This window comes from Lepidochelys olivacea (genome assembly GCF_965140295.1).
Source record: "Lepidochelys olivacea isolate rLepOli2 genome assembly, chromosome: 2".
NCBI lineage: Eukaryota > Metazoa > Chordata > Testudines > Cheloniidae > Lepidochelys > Lepidochelys olivacea.
Genome location: NC_140412.1, coordinates 162,574,856 through 162,590,748, shown reverse-complemented (window position 1 = coordinate 162,590,748; position 15,893 = coordinate 162,574,856). Strand labels below are relative to the sequence as shown.

General features: G+C 40.2%; 1 protein-coding gene across 6 annotated transcripts in view; it reads right to left on the bottom strand.

Moving 5' to 3' along the window:
* GALNT1 (polypeptide N-acetylgalactosaminyltransferase 1) overlaps nucleotides 1-15,893 on the bottom strand; it is a 200,778-nt gene that overhangs the window by 97,241 nt on the left and 87,644 nt on the right. Inside the window, exon 1 of one of the 6 annotated variants that reach the window (XM_084618228.1) lies at nucleotides 4,217-4,306. The exons of the other annotated variants lie outside the window; for them this stretch is intronic. The gene's annotated coding sequence lies outside the window, so the exon portion shown is untranslated. Of the gene's footprint in view, nucleotides 1-4,216; nucleotides 4,307-15,893 lie in introns of those variants that run through there. 6 annotated transcript variants of the gene reach the window in all.

Here is a 15,893-nt window from a genome sequence, read left to right as displayed (position 1 = left end):
GGTTGAGGGAGAAGTTAGGGGGTTAATAGCCTTGATAGTTTCGTTTGTTAAGGGAGAGGCTTAATAGCTGCACACCTTTTTCTCTGTGTTGGGGGGAAAGATGTAATGACTGAACCCTCTTTTCCCTCCCTACGGAGTTAATGTATGTTGATGTCTGGTCAGTTTAGATTGTCGGCTCTGAGGAAGGGACCGCAGTCTTAATTTTTATGTCCTTTGTAAGCCATCATGTACATCTTTGGCCTAGTATACAAATAAAGAGACAACACTTCGCCCTAGAAAATTCCAGCTAATCAAGATGCTCAGTTTTCAAATAGTTTAACCTTTTCCCTAATAGGTTAGCTTGTAGTAAAATGAGTGATCAACACTTATGTAGACTTGTGAACACATGGCATCACGAGGCTATCAAAAAGTTAGGCCGCCTCCCACATCAGCACATTCTTACTGGAATATCTGATTGTAGTCAAACAGGCAGTCAATTGACCAGCTTGCCAAGCCTACATTTCAGCTCCAATATAGTTTAAAGAGGGCCCCAAATGACTGCTGGAGATGAAAGTTTTACATTATGTGTCAAGCCCTTTCCTTGCAGGAGTGGCCCTCAACCTATGAGCTTCTAGCTAAAGCGGTTCAGTATCATTACTTAGATTGCTACAGCTCCCAAAACATGCACTTTTAAAATGCAAATAGACTCTTCCAGCCACTTTGATCTAAAAAAGACGAAGGATAGGTAAGAGGGTTGCAATATACAAAGCAATCAGGGTGAACAGTCTTATTAGTTACAAGTTTATTGATATATAGATTTTATTTTAATATTAAACACACTAAGGTTCCCTCTCTCCCATCAAATAAGCTTCTCATCTTCTCCCACACAGAAATCTCCAGCTTCAATTTAACAGCCCTTACACTTCATCCTCCCAACATTTGATCTCTTGTCCCCAGACAAAAAAGGAAGTAGATGATAGTCAACCAAATTTCTTGCATACATCACAGAAAGAGGATTTCAAGAGTGGATGTATATGAAAGAGTGAAGACTGTGTGAACCAGTTTAAGAAGGGCATTCTATCAATTGAGGAATAGCCCACAAGAAACCATAGACACTGCTGCAGAAGAAAATGTTCAAAATGAGCAACAAGGCTGGCATTACTGGCACAGTCAAGAAGAAGGGAGGTGATTAGACAGGGTGAGACTTAGAGGGCAAGAAAATTACATGTGGTCTTGAAGGGGATGAGAAGCTTGAACTTGTGCATCAGAGAAGTGGGAGCCAGTGGAAGAATTCAAAAAAAGGCATGACAATCAGAGTGGGAGACAAGAAATGTAACCTTACTTGGACTAAAAAAATAATCTAGACAAGCTTCTGAGAGTCACAAACTCTTTATCAAGCCATTGAAAACAGTGCAAGATAAAGCAGCATAGTAGTGAGTTGTTAATTTAGACCTTATTTAAATTATGAGATTCTGCAGATCAAAGCAGAATTATGTATCTAAGAAAAAAGGGTACCTGTGTGAATTGAAGTTCATTCTCAATAGCTCTGTCTGGATTGCAAAGCTATTAAAAAGAAAAGGAGTACTTGTGGCACCTTAGAGACTAACCAATTTATTTGAGCATGAGCTTTCATTTCATTTCATTTGATGCATCCGATGAAGTGAGCTGTAGCTCACGAAAGCTCATGCTCAAATAAATTGGTTAGTCTCTAAGGTGCCACAAGTCCTCCTTTTCTTTTTGCGAATACAGACTAACACGGCTGTTACTCAAAGCTATTAAACTAGAGGAATTTTTAAGCCACTGAATCTAAGGTCCGATTTAACAGAATTAAATCACTGCATCTATTGCTCAGCCTTGTTTGGTTTCCAGGTCATGATGGATAGTTATTCTTTTACCATTTTAATTTCTCAGTATCATAAAAAAGGACTAACATTTGTATCATTTCAACATTAGTCATCTGGACCAACAATTGCTAATTTTACACTAAAATCAAACTTTAAAACATTCAGGAAAATACAAAATGTTTAAGCATTAATCTGAATCAGTTTACTAACAATTCCTGCAAGCAATACCATCTCAAATACTACTCCAATAAGGCACCTATAGGCTAATCTCACTGCAGCACATCACTTGGCATTTAGAGATTCCAGAGGCATTTATAATTAGTTCTTTGAATTGAGGTGTGTATTGTATTCACTGTTCAATTTAATCTAAGCATCATTCTTAAAACCAAAGAGTGTGCGCGCTATATAGAATATTACAGAAATATTTGCTTATTATACATTAGTTTAGTATAGTTTGCTACAGTTTGTTTCATGGCTTTAAAAACCATGGAAAAAACATTTCTGCAGGTAATACTGTGGAGAGATGAATTTATTGACAAGTCTTGCATGCCTTCTCAACAGGTCTGTTTTACATTCTGTTGTGAATTACATACAGAAAAGGATGTTAAAATGCTGCTATTGAGGTTGGGATCCTGTTGAAATAACTGTATGTGAACAAGTAACAACGTACTCTCATAATATATACGCAGAAGGGAACAGGGATAACATTGAACCACCTTTATTCTACAATTTCCAAACATTTGAGTACTGAACTTTCCAAATTTAATATATTTAACATGTAGGGGGTTTGTATGTTGTTTCCTAATGTTTTGAAAAAGGAACACACAAATTCTATTATGTGAAACCTTAATATTGTCATCTGTATCAGCAGATTTTAAATCCTGGAATTTAATTATTGCAGGACAGACCTCTACTTGTTGAGCTAGAGGATTAACTATATTAGCGACCAGCAGGAGTAAACTGTTATCCCCTGAAGACCAGCCACTAGAGGACGACATGTAACCTGAGAATAATGGTTTATACAGGCATGAGTTAGCCCCATTTTACACAGTCATAGACAAGCATGAAGATTTAGCAGATTGAGAGGCAGTACAGCTAAAAAACAAAATTGGGTCTGCCAAATTTGAGATCTGGGTTCTTTTCCCTGATTCTGTAACCTTTCAGTTGGGGATGAGGTCAATACAGAGTTATTTAGGGCACAGAATTATTAATGGAAGTTAGAAGCTTTGAGTATGGAGTTCAACGTCTCCTGGTATACAGCCCAGTGCATGTTCTCCCAGACCAAAAGATATTTTGATGGGTAAAAACAAGAGAAGGGAACAAGAGCATGCATTCAGTATCCCTCTCAATTCAGAAATTTAGTTATATGGCATGCTAGAGCAGGTTGTTGAAGTGATACATGTTGAAATTCTAAAAGGATGCCAATAGATTCTTAGCAGCAAGCTTCATGGAAGCAACAGTAAGCAAAACAGAGACAGGAAATGATGATTTAGAAGCTTATGAATTAACACAGTTCTAAAGAATTTACATGAGGACAGTAACAGTTACTTCCCTAAGCCCAGGATTATCCCCTGGCCAAATTTCAATGATGGTACTAGAGCTCCTCCCGAATAATGGAATGTTTTAGGCAGCACATCCCCTATTAAAATGCTGTTTATATTAGTGAAAAAAATTACAAAATTGAAAAACCTTTGGTATGGAAATATAATGGAGCTTAGTTGGGATACAGATTACAGTATCCTTACATTTGCAATAAAGTAATTATTTTCCACTGTCCATGAAGTTAAGAGCTCAATTTAAGTATGATTGCTATAGAAGAAAATCTTATTCTTAACTTGAAAATGTGTGTTAAATTCTGGTTTAATCTTTCCTGGATATTGACAGACTCTTGAAACTTTTACAGACAAGTCCATTATTTAACAATAACCTTGACACTAACTCTGTATTCAGAAAACACCCTAGAAATCACCAACAGGCAATCCATGCACTGGAATAAAAATTGACAATTATCCTGTAGTATCAATATGGCTAAAAGGACTAAAAACAAAACATCAGAGCAAAGTGGGACCTTTTAAGTACCAAAAATTGCTGGACTTCCTTCAAACATATACACAACATATAGCCACAGTTTTAATTTATGGCAGCATAAAAAACATTGCCAAAAAGGTCTATATCAGAGCCTTCCACTACTTCTGAAAAGAGCTTCATCTTCAGAGTTTTGGATTGTAGCCATTTATGCTAAACAGGAGTCTTAATTTATACGATTCACATCAAAATCTATCCTTAATCTTTCAACCGGTGACCTGAATGCAGACAAAACCTTCAAAAACGTTTCCACACATTTTAATCCGACCTGCTAAATTCTCTGCCATCATTAGTATTTCATAATTTACCTGACATCAAGAGTATGAAATTTTCCTTTCGTCTTATTTCAAAGATTTGGATAGAAGAAAGGTCGCATAATCTCATGAACCAAGTAGAAATCTTCTTTAAACCCTGGAAACAAAATCCAAAATGGTCCTTAAAACCATTGTGGTTACAGAATTCAAGCAGAATTTCACAAAAGGAAAGTGGCAATTTACTAGCTTTCCTGGCATAACAAATTGCTCCTAGCAAAGCATTTTTTGATAGAGACATAGAAGGATTCTCTTCTCCAAATGGCTGAAACTATACTTTTTAAGCCTCCCTTGCCAAATGTATTTCTCATTTCTCAAATCTCAATTAAGAAAAACAGGATATGTGACGGCTTGGACCGAAGTGGATGATTATAGTGTCTGAGGATGAGAAGTTATTAAAAAAATTTAAACCTACTCTGCTTTGGCTTACAGTGGCAACCTAATTTTTAAAGTATTAATTTTTTTTTTATAAGAAAAACAAGATTTATACCTTCTGCTTTTTGGGGGAAATAAATATTAAAAAACTCACACCAACAAGAAAACTTAGGCCAGATTCTGCAAGAGGCTCAAAATACCCTATGCATTTTGTCTAATATGGAAATATCTTCGAAGAGCCTCCTGCTCTTGACAGTAAGACCAGATGAAAAAAGGTTCCGACACTGAAAAAGAAAGCCCTTGATCAGATGCTTTCAGATTTTTAGCATTACTATAGTCATTGCATCAACTGCAATTTTCTTCAGTCTACTTATCAAATAGCAATATAAGTATGACTTCAAATTCTTAGCTGGCTGAACTTTCAAACTAGCAACTTCAAACAAAGGAGTATCCACTGCTTTTTCCTAAACTTGGTGCAAAGCCTTCTCAAAACCTTCATGATAATGATGGCACTATTTAGAGCTGACGTGAAAGAATGGTAGGCTTTTAGTTCCTTCTCTGAATTATCTCCTTTTACATTAGTAAAATCTGAATAGAACAATTAAATATATCCTGAAAGTATACAAAAATTCTGGTAATTTATGGATCTAATCAAGTCTCTATGCCCAATTAGCATACTGTGTCATATGTAAACAAATGAGGTATCATTAGTGGCTGGGACACCTCTATATCCATATTCTCTACATTTGAATATACAGGAATTTATACTATGGTCTTGACACAAGGATTTATGATGCTGCCTTAAATCATTAAGACGACAAATTGATGGAGTTATGGGATGAGGGATAAGCGTGCAGCTTCAAAACACTCAAATACAGGAGTAAGTCTAAATTATTTAAAATGCTGTCTGGAAAAGTAGTACCTTTACATATTCTCTGATGTGCTAACTTATCAGTCTTGGTTTCAATATACCTACTTAAGTAACTTAAGTCAGGAAAAATAAAGTTTGAGAAAAGCATGCAAGTCGGATTCTCTCTGCCAAATTAAATTATGATTCAAACAAGCAGCTTCTAATATACAGCAACTGCTATTAGATGCAAATTCCATTTAGGATCTGAAGAGTTAACTTCAGTATGAGCTCATGTGTAAGCATACAATATTTCGGGCAGGTCTACACTTACAACGCTTCAGCTGCACCATTGCAACTCTTCAGGGAAGACGCTACAATGCCGATGGGAGATCTCCTCCCATCACCGTAGTTAATCCACCTCCATAAGAAGCTCTTCCATTGACATAGTGCTGTCTACACTGGGAGTTAGGTCAGTATAACTGTGTCACTCAGGAGTGTGGATTTTTCATACCCCAAGTTTACAGTGAAGACCTGGCCTTCATATTGTAAGACAGATAGGCAGGAAGTTTTATAAGGTAATTTCTTGTAAATAAGATTTCAGCAGAGCAAATGAAATACATTATATTAAGCCTTTTGAAAATGTCCCTTGTACCCAAGTCCCAAGCTACAAATAGTCTTGTGCGGGTCAAGGGGATGAGAGAGAAAGAAGCCATCCCCACAGTGAACTCACATAAAGCAGTCTTTCACAAAGCTGCAAATTCTGCAATTCCAACTCTTTTGGCAATATTCTGCAGAACCTATCAGTTTAAAAAATTATATATATTTTCTAGCCCCTCTTGGTTGTGAGGGTAATCCTGAAAACATGAACTGAGTGTACACCAATGCAGTTTTTTCTGCAAAGAACCTGCAATAATATCCGAGTTGTAAACTGTCCCACTCACTGCAATGGTTTAGCTCAATCTTCAGATAAATATGCATGTCAGCACTTTATTTTACTGTTGATAATTTTGGCACAAATATTTACCATTTATAGCGCAGTAGCACCTACAGGCCAATATCTTATTGTGCTAACTTCTACACAAAATATGGTGACAATTCCTTCCTCAAAGAGCAGATATCCCCAGATGAACTGCTTATCCTCTGATTCCAAACTGCCTCCCCTCCTCCTCAGGAACTAACATTTCTAATTTTACACTACGCAGCTGCCATACCTTCCATCTAATCCAGAAAAAAAAACTAGTTACTTACCTGTAATTGTAACTGTTGTTCTTTGAGATGTGGGCAAAGACCTGTAACTCAGGTGTGTGTGTGCGCCCAGTGCACCAAAGTTAGAGAATTTTGCTTAGCAGTACCCACAGGTGTGGTGCTTGCATACCTCCCTTCACAGTCCCTGCCATGGCTTTATAAGGGCAGCACCACCCTGGCTCCCATCAGTTCCTTCTCAACCAGGGACTGCTGTGCAGTCAGGCCCCTCCAAAGAGTCCTGGAGCAGGTACAGTCTGGGATTACTTAGCCCAACTCAAATTACTAACCAAGGCCTGATAATTCAAACTGTAGTACAGAGTCAAGAATCAGGCACACAATTTTTACAAAGACAGATTGCATAAAATTACCTCAGGCAGAGTTAGAAATAAAACCTGGTTTCTAGTACAACATCCAGATTTTATGCACTAAACTACATGGACCTACAGACTGAACATGTCAAAAAGACGTTTTGTGTATACATTAGACACTTAGTAGCAACATATCAGCATCCTTTTGCTGTGTTGATCCTAAGTGGCTATTGCTGTTATGGGGAGCGTCTGACCAAAGATGCATGAAGAGTGTTTTGGAAGGGGAGAAGGAGATGGGGGAGGGGGTGGGATGGGGGAACCCCAAGTTTGTGGGGAATTGGGCAGGGGAACCCTGGGTTTGGCAGGGGTGCCCCCAGTGAGCAAAAACAGTGAGTGAGCCCAGCTGCCAGGAACAGGCTAAGCTGGCAGCTTCATGCTCCATCCCAGCAAGGGATGGGATGGCTGGGGAGAGTACCACATGCAGTCTGCAATGGAGGGGGGCAGGGGAAAGGGGAGAAAATGGCTCCTAGCAACAGCAGCAGAGATGGGAGGGCATGAGGGGGACAGGTCAGTGCCTTGCAGATTCAGGTCTCCTGACCACCAACTGCAAAAAAAGCATGCACACATCCTGCCAGCAGCAACCAAGATGGAAGGGACAGCTCAGTGCACCGGGGGGAGAGGGGGTGTCCCCCGATACGCCACACTGCAAAATAGAAAAAAACCCGCCCCCGCAAGCCAGATGCTAAGGAAGGGAGGAGGAAACCTTCCAGCTGTGCCTCTGCTGCTCCTCCAAGCCCAGCTCCCTGCCTTTCACCCCCACTTAAAAACCCGCTCTTACAGACCCTCCCTCCCACACATGCTCTCCATGCAGATTCTGTCAGGCAGGCCCTGAGCTGCACTGAAGGGCCAGGGTCTGGAGGGGAATGGAAAGATGCAGTTGGGGTGGGAGGCGGCAACACCCCTACATATCCCCCCCAATCTCTGCCCCTGGATGTGACATCACAGTATCACAAATGTTGCTTTTACACGGTGGCTATGTTGCTGTTACCGAATGGACAATTCACAGTAGGGAAAGTGTTCCCAGGGGAAACGTTGCTCGTAAGCGTCAGTTGCTCTTACAATGTGTTGCTGCAAACAAGCATCTACTGTACTTTTTCTAATCACTGCACCACTCTCCTCGGCCAAAGCCAAAGATAAAGCCCAGTATTCATAACTGACAACAGAACACTGGAAAACAAACAGCTGTATATCCCGTTGGCAAAGTATGAGTCAACTCCCTCTCTAGCAGTTGGTCCACACTAGTAACAGCAGTTATTCCTGTAGCTCAAATGGCAGAGGCCTGAGTTGGGAATCTGAAGGTCTATAAATCAAATCATTCATGGCTGCATAAAGTAAAAAAAGAATTTCCATTGTTTTAAAAAATTGATTCAATTCATACAGAGAGAAAACATGTTTTTAACAATAACACTTGTTTTAAATAACTTATAAATCACGTGTGTGTAGAAACTAGATTTTTCACATTTCAGTCATTTGTGACCTATTTGAATGGAGGAGCATTCAAAGGACTTTTCACAACGGGGGAGGAATGTCACTATCCCTAGTGTAGGCTAGGGTAATATCCCTACACAAGCTTTTAAAAGCAGGAAATTGCTCTCTACTGGGAAGCTGGGAAAGAAGAATAAAAGTAGGTCCCATGGGAGGTACAAATGGGATCGGTACCAGGAAGCTGGTACCAAGAAGTGTTCTCGAAGGGCTGGTACCAAGATAGAAACCAAGTAAGTCTCAATACCACTGAGGGAAGATCAGCTGGTACAGTGAAAGTCTCCAGCACCCAGGGGGAGAGGTTACTGATGCTCAGGTGGTCAGTACTGTCCCAGAACATGCTCTGGTACCAGAAATGATGAGGTATTTCCCCATACCAAGGGCGATGGAGAGCTAATCAGGACTGTTCTCTTGAGCTGATCTAGGTTATTGGTCTTAGATTTCTCAGTCAGATGGCTCTAAGCTCCTCTTAGTCTTTTGTCCTACTCTGCTCCAGGGAAAGTATAATGATGCCAAGATCTACCTTCTCTGGCAGGGTCTGAACTGGGGAACCTGGACTGGAGCCAGGTGGGATGATGTCCTGAGGACTATGCCAATCTTGAATCCTTTTCTTGGTATCAGTAGTCAGCACTTGGGGAATGGAGTCTCTACTCCCAGAGCAGTGTGGAAGTCAGATTTATGGATCTGGGGCCATTCTGTTTAGTCAAGGGAAGGCCTTTCAGAGTCTGAGGTAAATGTCATGAACCACCCTAACAGGAACAATTTGAGATGAAATTCCCTCAACTTTCTGCAGTTCTTTTAACTAGAGAAGAACTGCAGTCAACCAAATATCTGGGATATGAGACTCAAGCAGAAAAGGCATTTGTTGTGGCCATCAGTTAAGGTGACTGGCCTGTCACAAGAGGGACAGGGCTTGAACACCAAGGTCTTAGATTCCACCATGAAAGCGATGAGGCACAAATGCCTGAGGAGATTCGCTGGGTAGAAAAAAAGGAGGGGGGGGAAATGCTGCTAATGGGCAGAAAAAAAAAAAACTATTAAACACTATTACTATTATTTACAAAAACCTTTCTGACTAGCATTAGCAGACACTGGAGTTCTGACTTGCTGTCATGGGCAGTAAGAGGAATATATGCTGAGAAGTCTGAACTTCATTTAATCATCGTTTCAAAATCTAATACTATAACTTTGAAGTAAAGTAATACTTATCCATGTTCTTACATCTTTGCTTTCCTTTTTCACAAAAAAAACTGGTTCTCAATATGAACTATTTGTGCAGTCTCAGAGCGCAAAAAGACCTATAATATATAGAGCTACTCAAAAAAAAAATCTCACATTTCAGATTAAGTCAAAGTACAAGTGATTTAGCAATACAAATCCACATTTTAGCCATTGCAAATTAGTAGTAGTTGTGTAACAGACATTTTAGCAATATTCTAGCAGAAATTAAAGCCTCAATTTCCATTACACTAATTTACTCCTGTGGGAATTCTGTGCCACGGCACAATGCAGAATTTTGCAGAAATTAATGTTGGATGTGCAGGATTTCCTTTCCCCCCACAAAAAGGGGCTGCAGAGATGTTGGCCGCCGGACCCAGCAGAGCCCAGCTCGCATATAGAAGACAAGGCCAAGGGGGTGTGGGCACTAACAGAGCAGCTGTAGTTCCAAGCACACCCTGAAGGAAGGAGGCGGTGGCACGCAGGAAACTACGTGCCAAATTGGGACCCAGATTCAGGCTGTTTCTCTCTGGATTCCTGAACTCTAGGAGGGTAGGAGTTGTAAATGTCTGGGCCGGGGGGAGCCCCATGGCTGGCCTCTGGGGGGACACTGTGTGAGTATCTGGGCCGGGGGGGGAGAGGGGGGGTGCTGCGGCTGGACCAAGGAGGGGATGGGGTATGAGTGTCTGGCCCCCCCGACTGAGCTCTGGGGGGGGAAGGGTCAGAGAAGCAGGAACTGGGTTGTCTTAGAGGTTTCTTTAACTCTCTACTCCTGGGGGAATTTCTGCGTGTGACTGTACTGTTACAGACATACTTGCTGGCAGGTATTTTGAAATAAATTACCAAAATAAATGAAACAGGCATGATTATATAGTGTTATTTTGACAATAAAATTGGCAAATTTTGCACAATTTTAAAATACTGTGTGCAGAATATTTAATTTTTTGGCACAAAATTCTCCCAGGAGTAACTATTTCACAACCAAATGTCCAGCTATTATTTTTAAATTTTATCTTTGTTAGGTATCTTATGCTACAAATATCACATCTGAAATGGTATGTAGAAATATATAACACTGGGAAAAAATGTGTGAATGCTTTAAATCCTTTCCAAACTCACTTATCCTTTTAAAATACAACCACCATCATTATTGTACAAAAAACAGCCAGGTACAAAGACTACTACACATCAGTTAAAGCAAAACGAGTCTAGTTACTGCACAAGATACATAACTTTACATGTTTAACTCAAAATTCACTGTCTTTTCATAGTATGTTTTACAATGCTAACATTTAAATTTAAATTTGAGTTTCCTTTTGTTTTATATGTTAACAGCACAGTAAAAAGGCCTATGTGACAGCTTATTACATCCACAAAACAGTACCATCCGTTTGCATAATTTTGCTAGACACTGTCAAACATGTCATTATGGGATCCTTAATCACCTTATTGCACTACTGTAGCATCACAATATGAATGCAAAATGAGTAGTTCAAGGAAGTGCCTATGAATATCCAGAAAAACTTAAAGGATTAATAAGGTTAAATAATACACTACACTGTATCAGACCATCAAGTCCAGAATCCTACAGCAAAATACAGAATCTTAAGCAAAAAAGCCCACAGATATGCCATGCTAATTATGCAATGCCACACAAGGAAGAAAAATTCCTTTTAAATTTTGTAGGTCAAAATATGCTTTTAAGTCTGGTATTTGATTGCCCTTATTGTCCTATTTTGCATAATTAAGAAACTACCTTGCCTATTATTGGTTAATTTAGATTATCTTTACCTACAAAATATGACTATCAAATGGCTAAGTAAATAGTCTTACACCTGCACACAATTCATTTACAGTTAAGTGCAAAGATGAGAAATTAAAAGTAATTGCACCCTCAAACTGGTATAATTAAAGACAATTTTTCAAAGCAATAGTGAGGTCAGTAAGCATTAAAAAGTGGTTCTATTTTACTTTTCTTGTGAATCTCAAAGCATAACATCACTTGAGTTGGAACAGAACTTCAATCAATTCTTAACTTCCAAATGAGGCAACTGTTTCTGAATTTTTCTCTTCCATTTTTCTCTCCAGCAAGAAAGTTCTAGAAACCAACGTATCAAACTTAGATCAAAGAAAAGCAATCATAGATCACTCGCCCTCAACAATAATCTTTAAAACAAACAAACAAAAAACCCCAAAATAACCCCACAACTTTTGAGCCCCTTACAACTAAAACCAATCTGGAACATTACAGAATTAACCAAAAGTCTTATACACTGTACCACAAAGACACTCTCCCTATTCAAATAGCGTATGCTATCAGGGCTAGAGCCTACAAATGAATCCAAATAGCTGGAACCATATGCTTGGACAGATCCATTTACAAGAGATAGCCATAAGGATATAAGTGACACATTGCAGAGAGAAGAAAGGAGGATACAATTAAATATATGCAAACTTATATACACATATACATAAAATTGAAAAATCTGTGCCACTTTCAAGAAATAAAGGTCCCTCTATCATACTAAAAATACAGTCAAATAGTAATAAGTAAACAAATAACTGCAGTGTTTATCATGAAGGAATTAATCTAAATGTAAATTCATAACCCACCTCAAAATTTATTCAACGTTAATTATGAACCCATATCATTCAAAAAACAGATCTAGATACAAAGGCTTAAAGTTGATCACATTACCCTGATAGAAAACACACCACCTTCTCCAATACTACACACCCACAGACTCCTCAAGTTACTTTTGATGTAGTATTACTTTAAAATATAGAACTACAATTTTACACAGAAAAATGGTCATCCCTCATAACCCCTGATTACATCCTTTAGGGTAGCAGGATAGGAGGAGGAATAGATCGGTCTAGCAGCTGGACTCTGAATCAGCAGCAGCCCCAGAGGAGCTTCCAGAGAAAAGAATCGAAAAGAATGCAGGCAACTGACTTGGAATAAAGTTACTTCATGAGCTCTGCACACCTGAAAGTCCCTCCCATCAAGTGGTCCGGGAAACTCCAAGAGAGCCATCTTATGATCTTTAAGAAGCTACAATTTTATTTCAGTCACTGTTAACTAAAAAATGAATATGAAAGGGTCAATATTATGCAAGCAACTTCAAATGTAGTAAAACCAGATGGACACTAGAGAACTATAGGGAACCTAAACAAAAATGTGTATCAATTACATTAAGCATATTATTTCTTCTTAAATGTTTTTCCCTACATAAAATGACAAATGTAGTTTAGTTCATTATAAATATGAAACCTCTGACTTCTTCAAACAAGTAATTGTCTCTTGAGATTTACCAGACCTGATCAAAATATCTTTATTTTCCAGGGTAGAATTATTTAAATCAATTTTAATCATGTCCTAGGTTTGTACTTTGTTTTTTCCCCCTAAAGAAAGGGTGATTCTCACTGGCTGTTATAACCATTAAAATGTTGCTTTGCAACCAAATATAGCATTTACAATAAATTTGGTACTACTTTTTGATAGATACACTAGATCTATACACAATTATTAAAGAAATTATGTAGCTTAAGATTCATAGATATTAAGGTCAGAAGGGACCATTATGATCATCTAGTCTGACCTCCTGCACAACGCAGGCCACAGGATCTCACCCACCCACTCCTGCGATAAACCTCTCACTTATGTCTGAGCTATTGAAGTCCTCAAATCATGGTTTAAAGACTTCAAGGAGCAAAGAATCCTCCAAGAAGTGACCCGTGCCTCATGCTACAGAGGAAGGCGAAAAATCCGCAGGGCCTCTTTGAATCTGCCCTGGAGGAAAATTCCTTTCCAACCCCAAATATGGTGATCAGCTGAACCCTGAGCATATGGGTAAGATTCACCAGTCAGATACCCAGGAAAGAATTCTCTGTAGTAACTCAGATCCCACCCCATCTAACATCCCATCACAGGCCGCTGGGCCTATTTACCATGAATATTTAAAGATCAATTAATTGCCCAAATCATGTCGTTATCCCAACATAACATCCATTTATTAAAATAATTTTTACATTAAGTTAAAAAGTGCATCACTGACCATTTTCTATTTATTAAATTAATTTTTTCTCATGGTTTGGGTCAAGCTGCTTTTGGATGGAAACAAATTCAATTAAAAATGCACAAAAACAGCATTCTAAATTAGTATAATAAAATTACATTAAATGTGCTGGATACATAAAAAATTGATTAAAACATTTTGTATTTAAAAACTGATTTATAAACAAAGGAAGTATTATATGTAGTTAGCAAACTGAAATGATTGTTTCTGGTCATCATATGCTTCAAGATTTTAGAAAAGACTGTTACCTTTTCCGTAATTGGTATTCTTTGAGCTGTGTTGCTCATGTCCATTCCATATCAGGTGTGCGCACTCACCATATGCACTGGTGCCGGACTTTTTCCCTCAGCAGTATCCATAGGGGACTGGCTCTTTGGCGCCCCATGAACTGGTGTCTGCATGGCGCAGTAAAAGGGGCGCCACCTGTTCCCCTGCACCGTCAGTTCCTTCTTTCCAGAAACTCAGAGTGGAGGACGACGGGTCATGGAATGGGAATTAGTAACACATCTCAAAGAATACCAGTTACGGAAAAGATAACTTTCTTCTCTTCTTTGAGTACTTGCTCATGTCCATTCCATGTTAGGGAACTCCAAAGCAGTACCCCTGGAGGGAATAAGAGTTCACGGACGTGTAGATTGCAACACAGCTCTGCTGAACCCAGCGTTGTTCCTGGCCTGCTGAGTGATGGCACAAGGAGCTGAAATTTTGTGGACAGAGGACCACATTGCAGCTTTACAGATGTTCTGGACAGTGATGTGTGCCAGGAAGGCTGCCGAAGACACCTGCGCTCTCATTGAATGGGCTCTGCCAATCAGTGGCAGCAGAACCCCTGCCAGGTCGTAACAGGTCCTCATGCTTGAAGTAATCCAATTGGAAATCCTCTGCGAGGACACCAGGTGACCTTTCAATCTATTTGGTGTAGCGATGAAGAGTTAGATTGATTTATGGAAAAGTTTGGTACGTGCCAAGTAAAAAGCCAAGGCCCTTGGGATGTCCAGGACTTCTCTTCACTGGTCTTGTGCAGTTTGGGACAGAACACCGGGAGGAAGATGTTCATATGGAAGGTGGAGACCACCTTCGGCAGGAAGGCCGGGTGGGGCTGCAACTGAACCTTATCTTTGTAGAAGACCGTGTACGGAGGCTCTGAGGTCAAGGCTTTAATTTCAGAGATCTCTCTCAACGATGTCACCATCACGAGGAATGCGACCTTCCATGACAAGTGGGAAAAAGAGCAGGATCTCACTGTGGGATGGGAGCCTGTACCTGTAGCAAAAGTCTCTTAAGCCCTCTCAGGAACATGGGAAAACACCATCTCTCCTTGGATCAGCAGATGAAAAGCAGAGATGGCCACCAGATGCACTCTAATGGAAGTGTGTGCCAGGCCCTGGTTCCTCAAGTGGAGCAGGTAGTCCAGGACAGCCTGTATGGAGGAACGTGAGGGAGAGTTGCCCTGTTCACACGCCCAGCAGGAAAACCTCGTCCACTTGGCCAGGTAAGTCAGTCTAGTTGAGGGCTTCCTATTTTCCAGGAAGACCTGTTGGACTCTTTCTGAACAGGTCCAGTCCTCCGGGTTCAGCCACACAGCATCCATGCCGAGAGGTGGAGGGACTCAAGGCTGGAGTGTAAGAGCTGACCATGGTCCTGTGACAGCAAGTCTAGTCAGTTGGGCAGGGTCCAGGGAGGGGCTGCTCTCCGGTTCATGAGCGTGCCGAACCAGTGCTGGCGAGGCCACGCCGGGGCAATCATGATAACCTGTGCCTTGTCTCTCTTGATCTTTGCCAGGGCACTACTGATGAGCGAAATCTGAGGGAATGCGTACATCAAGATCCCTGACACCGAGAAGAGGGAGGCATCAGAGAGAGCCCTTGCTCAGACCTTGCCAAGAACAAAACCGGTGGCATTTCCTGTTCTGTCTGGTAGCAAACAGGTGCATTCAGGGAGTTCCCCACCTTTAGGGAGGGGTCTGCAGGCTGCCTCCGGATGGAGCAACCACTTGTGGTGAGAGAAGAAACGCCTGCTGAGTTGGTCCACCAGCATATTCCTGACGCCAGGAAGGT